The 6,292-nt window shown below is 47.8% G+C and overlaps 1 long non-coding RNA gene across 1 annotated transcript; it reads left to right on the top strand.

The window, feature by feature from the left end:
* The first annotated feature begins 3,817 nt into the window (after window positions 1-3,817).
* Window positions 3,818-4,437, top strand: LOC144692766 (uncharacterized). The gene is made up of 3 exons (XR_013579389.1): window positions 3,818-3,840; window positions 4,184-4,269; window positions 4,407-4,437. It is a non-coding gene; the product is annotated as an uncharacterized LOC144692766 (long non-coding RNA).
* The last annotated feature ends 1,855 nt before the right edge of the window (window positions 4,438-6,292 follow it).

The raw sequence follows: 6,292 nt of genomic DNA, 5'->3' as shown, positions 1-6,292 counted from the left end.
GAAACAAAAGACCAAGTCATGATACACAAGAGAGGGTTCAGTGCTGGCTGGAAGGTAATGGTGAAAAAGCATCAAGGTGATGAGGGACAGTGTGTGATTGAAATTGTTGTAAAGAGACAAGGTGCATTCACATATCTCATGAAGATTGGAGAAGGTATGTAGGCATCACTGACAAGGCCAGCATTTGTTGCCCATCCCTAGTTGCCCTTGAGAAGGTGGTGGTGAGCTGCCTTCTTGAACCGCTGCAGTCCATGTGGTGTAGGTACACCCACAGTGCAGTTAGGGAGGGAGTTCCAGGATTTTGACCCAGTGACAGTGAAGGAACGGCGATATATTTCAAAGTCAGGATGGCATGTGGCTTGGAGGGGAACTTCTAGGTAGTGGTGCATCTGCTGCCCTTGTCCTTCTAGATGGTAGAGGTCATGGGTTTGGAAGGTGCTGTCTCAGGAGCCTTGGTGAATTCCTGCAGTGCATCTTGTAGGCAGTACACACTGCTGCCATTGTGTGTTAATGGTGGAGGGAGTAAATGTTTATGGGGGTGTCATTCAAGCATGCTGCTTTGTCCTGGATGGTGTCGAGCAATTTTCCACATTGTCAGGGAGATGCCAGTGTTGTAGCTATACTGGAAAAGCTCGTGTAGTGGCCTAGCTTGTTCTGGAGGATAAGTCTTCAGCCGGAATGTTGTCAGGGCCCGTAGCCTTTACAATATCCAGTGCCTTCAGCCATTTTTTGATATCATGTCGAGTGAATTGAATTGGCTAAAGACTGGCATCTATGATGCTGGGGACCTGGGAAGGCATAGTTCATCCACTGCATTGGGATGTTTGTGGAGCCTCCTCTTCCTTGTTTAATTGTCCACCACCATTAACAACTGGATGTGGCAGGACTGCAGAGCTAAGATCTGATCTATTGGTTGTGGGATCATTACCTCTGTCTATCACTTGCAACTTATGCTATTTTACATGCAAGTAGCCCTGTATTATAGCTTCACCAAGTTGACACCTCATTTTTAGGTATGCCTGGTGCTGCTCTTGGCATGACCTCCTGCATTCTTCATTGAACCAGGGTTGATCCCCTGGCTTGATGGTAATGGTAGAGTGGGGGATATGCCGGGCCATGAGGTTACAGATTGTGTATGAGTACAATTCTGCTGCTGATGGCCCACAGCGCCTCATGGGTGCTCAGTTTTGAGTTGCTAGATCTGTTCTGAATCTATCCCATTCAGCACGGTGGTAGTGCCACACAACACGATGGACGATATCCTTTGTGAAGATGGGACTTTGTCTCTAAAACGACTGTGCAGTGGTCACTCCTACTGATACTGTCATGGACAGATGCATCTGTGGCAGGCAGGTAGGTGAGGATGAGGTCAAGTATGTTTTTCCCTCCTGTTGGTTCCCTCACCACCTGCCGCAGACCCAGTCTAGCAGCTTTGTTCTTTAGGACTTAGCCAGATCGGTCAGTAGTGGTGCTACCGAGCCAGTCTTGGTGATGGACATTGATACCCTCAGTGCTTCCGCCAATTGGTGTTCAACATGGAGGAGCACTGATTCATCAGCTGGGGGAGGAGAGTGGGTGGTGGGGGATAAGTGCTAATCAGCAGAAAGTTGCATCCAGAGTTAAATATTGAGAGAGAGGAGAGGAAGAGTGAGGGGAAAGAGAGGGAGGGCTGAAATATCCCCAAATAATCCTCCAAAAATATGATTCCTTATCAAAAGGAAGTTGGATATATCCTAAAATATGAGAAAAATTGAAAAAATATGAAAAATTATGGGGAAGCAGCAGAGAAGTGGGCCTAACTGTGTTGCTCTTTCAAAGAGCTGGCACAGATACAGGGGGTCAAATGCCCTCCATCACTGCTGTAGGCAGTTATGATACTGAAAAAGCCAATACAATTCAGGATTTTTCCCATGAAATGTTCCAGTTCTTTGTCAGATTCAGCATGACAGAGAGATTAATATATCACTTGGAGAGTAAATTACATTTATGCAATGGACTCGTGGAGAGCCATATGACTGATGCCGGATTAGTACGAGAATAAGACTCCCAGGACAGGTACAGCACGGGGTTAGATACAGAGTAAAGCTCCCTCTACACTGTCACATCAAACACTGGCAGGACAGGTACAGCACGGGGTAAGATACAGAGTAAAGCTCCCTCTACACTGTCCCCATCAAACACTCCCAGGACAGGTACAGCACGTGGTTAGATACAGAGTAAAGCTCCTCTACACTGTCCCCATCAAACACTCCCAGGACAGTTAAAGCACAGTGTTAGATACAGAGTAAAGCTCCCTCTACACTGTCCCCATCAAACACTCCCAGGGCAGGTATAGCATGGGGTTAGATACAGAGTAAAGCTCCCTCTACACTGTCCCCATCAAACACTCCCAGGGCAGGTGCAACACAGGGTTAGATACAGAGTAAAACTCCCTCTACACTGTCCCCATCAAACACTCACAGGACAGGTACAGCACGGGGTTAGATACAGAGTAAAGCTCCCTCTACACTGTATCCATCAAACACTCCCAGGTCAGGTTCAGCAAAAGGTTAGATACAAAGTAAAGCTAACTTTAGGCTCTCCCCATTAAACATGCCCAGGGCAGGTACAACACAGTGTTAGATATAGAATAAAGCTCCCTCTACACTGTCTCCAACAAACACTCCCAGGGCACAAGCAACACAGGTTTAGATGCAGAGTAAAGCTTCCTCTACACTGACTCCATCAAACACTCCCAGGACAGATACAGCACGGAATTAGGTACAGAGTAAAGCTCCCTATACATTGTCCCCATCAAACAGTTCCAGGACAGCTACAGCAAAGGTTAGATACAGGTTAAAGCTCCCTCTACAATGTCCCATCAAACACTGCCAGGGCAGTTACGGCACAGGGTTAGATGCAGAGTAAAGCTCCCTCTACACTGTCCCCATCCAACAGCCCAATGACAGGTAGAGCACAGGGTTAGATACAGAGTAAAGCTCCCTCTCCTGTGTCCCATCAAACACTCCCAGGACAGGTACAGCAGGGGGTTAGATACAGAGTAAAGCTCCCTCTATAATGTGCCATCAAACAGTCCCAGGACAGGTACAACATGGGTTGTGATATAGTGAAAAGCCCCTCCTACACTGTCTCTATCAAACACTCCCAGGTATAGTACGGGGTTATCTATAGTGTAAAGCTCGCTCTACACTGTCCCCATCAAACACTCCCAGGACAGGTAGAGCACAGGGTTAGATACAGACTAAAGCTCCCTCTACACTGTCCCCATCAAACAGTCCCAGGACAGGTAGAGCACAGGGTTAGATACAGAGTAAAGCTCTCCCCATACTGTCCCAGATCAACAGCTCCCAGGACTGGTACGACACGGGGTTAGACACAGAGTAAAGCTCCCTCTACTATGTCCCCATCAAGCACTCGCAGATCAGGTACAGCACGGAGTTATATACAGAGGAAACCTCTCTCTAAACACTCCCCCATCAAACTCTCCCAGGACCGGTACAGAACGGGGTGAGATACAGAGTAAAGCTCCCTCTACACTGTCCCCATCAAACACTCCATGGACTGGTACAGCCCGGTGTTAGATACAGTGTAAAGCTCCTACTACTATGTCCCCATAAAACACTCTCAAGATAGGTACAGCACATGTTAAATTACAGAGTAAAGCTCCCTCTACACTGTGCCCATCAAAGGCTCCCAGGACAGGTACAGCATGGGGTTAGATACAGAGTAAAGCTCCCCCTACACTGTCCCCATGAAAAACTCCCAGGACAGGTACAGCACGGGGTTAGATACAGGCCAAAGCTCGGTCTACACTGTCCCCATCAAACACTCCCAGGACAGGTACAACACGGGGTTAGATACAGAGTAAATCCCCACTACACTGTCCCCATCAAAACCCCTAGGAAAGGTACAGCACGGGGTTACATACAGTGCAAAGCTCGGTTTACACTGTCCCCATCAAACTTTCGCAGGGCAGGTAGATCACGAGTTCAGATATAGGGAAAAGCTCCCTCTACACTGTGCCCATCAAATACTCCCAGGACAGGTACAGCACAGGGTTAGATGCAGAGTAAAGCTTCCACTGTTATGTCCCCATAAAACACTCCCAAGACATGTACAGCACAGGGTTAGATACGGAGTAAAGCTACCGCTACACTGTCCCCATCAAACACTTCCAGGAGAGGTACAGCATGGGGTTAGAGACAGAGTAAAGCTCCCTTTACACTGTCCCCATCAAACACTCCCAGCACAGGTACAGCACGGGGTAATGTACAGTGCAAAGCTCCGTCTACACTGTCCCCATTAAACTCTCCCGGGGAAGGTACGACATGAGTTTAGATATAGGGAAACCTCCCTCTACACTGTGCCCATCAAACACTCCCAGGACAGAGACAGCGCAGGGTTAGATACAGAATAAAGCTCCCTGTACACTGTCCCCATTAAACACTCCCAGGACAGGTACCTCACGGTTTGTGGTACAGTGTAAATCTCATTCCAAACTGTCTCCATCGAACACTCGCAGGACAGATACAGCTCGGAATTAGGTACAGGGTAAAGCTCCCTATACATTGTCACCATCAAACAGTTCCAGGACAGGTACAGCACGGGGTTAGATACAGGTTAAAGCTCCCTCTACAATGTCCCATCAAACACACCCAGGGCAGTTACAGCACAGGGTTAGATACAAAGAAAAGCTCCTTCTACACTGTCTCCATCCAACAGCCCAATGATAGGTAGAGCACAGGGTTAGATACAGAGAAAAGCTTCCTCTACACTGTCCGCATCCAACAGCCCAATGACAGGTAGAGCACAAGGTTAGATACAGAGTAAAGCTCCCTCTCCTGTGTCCCATCAAACACTCCCAGGACAGTAACAGCACGGGGTTAGATACAGACTAAAGCTCCCTCTACACTGTCCCCATCAAACACTCCCAAGACAGGTAAAGCAAAGGGTTAAATACAGAGTAAAGCTCCTTCTATACTGTCCCCATCAAACACTCCCAGGACAGGTACAGCACAGGGTTAGATACAGAGTAAAGCTCCCTCTACACTGTCCCCATCAAACAACATCAGGACAGGTACAGCACGGGGTTAGATACAAGAGTAAAGATCCCTGTACACTGTCCACATCAAACACTCCCAGCACAGGTACAGAACGCGGTTAGATAAGGTGTAAACCTCCCTCTACAATGTCCCATCAAACACTCACAGGACAGGTACAACACGGAGTAAGATACAGATTAAAGCTCCCTTTACACTGCCCATTTCAAACACTCCCAGGACCGGTACAGCACGGAATTATATACAGAGTTAACCTGCCTCTACACTGTCCCCATCAAGCACTTCCAGGACAGGTGCAGCATGAGGTAAGATACAGTGTAAAGCTCTATCTACAATGTCCCATCAAACACTCACAGGACAGGTACAGCACAGGATTAGATACAGAGTAAATTTCCCTCTACACTGTTCCCATTAAATACTCCCAGGATAGGTACAACACGGGGATAGATACAGAGTAAAGCTCCCTCTACACTGTCCCCATCAAATACTCCCAGGGCAGTTAAAGCACAGTGTTAGATACAGAGTAAAGCTCCCTCTGCACTGTCCCCATCAAACAGTCCCAGGACAGGTACAGCACAGCATTAGATACAGAGTAAAGCTCCCTCTACATTGTCCTCATCGAACACTCCCAGGGCAGTTGCAGCACAGGTTTAGATACAGAATAAAGCTCCCTCTACATGTCCACATCAAACACTCCCAGACAGGTGCAGCACGGTGTTAGACACAGAGTAAAGCAACCTCTACTATTTCCCCATCAAGCACTCGCAGGACAGGTAGAGCATGGGGTTAGATACAGAGTAAACCTCCCACTAAACGCCCCCCATCAAACATTCCCAGGATCGGTACAGCACGGGGTAGGATACCGAATAAAGCTCCCTCTACAGTGTCCCCATCAAACACTCCTTGGACTGGTACAGCACAGGGTTAGATACAGAGTAAAGCTCCCACTATTATGTCCCCATAAAACACTCCCAAGACATGTACAGCACAGGGTTACATACGGAGTAAAGCTCCCCCTACACTGTCCCCATCAAACTCTCACAGGGCAGGTAGAGCACAAGTTTAGATATAGGGAAAAGCTCCCTCTACACTGTGCCCATCAAACACTCCCAGGGCAGGGACAGCATAGGGTTAGATATAGAATAAAGCTCCCTCTACACTCTCTCCAACAAACACTCCCAAGACAGATACAGCAGGAGGTTAGATACAGTGTAAAGCTCCCTCTACAATGA

The sequence above is a fragment of the Cetorhinus maximus genome, chromosome 17 (assembly GCF_964194155.1).
Source record: "Cetorhinus maximus chromosome 17, sCetMax3.hap1.1, whole genome shotgun sequence".
In the NCBI taxonomy this organism is placed as follows: Eukaryota; Metazoa; Chordata; class Chondrichthyes; order Lamniformes; family Cetorhinidae; genus Cetorhinus; species Cetorhinus maximus.
Note: the sequence above shows the minus strand (reverse complement) of the source record. Positions and strands in the feature narration are given on the sequence as shown.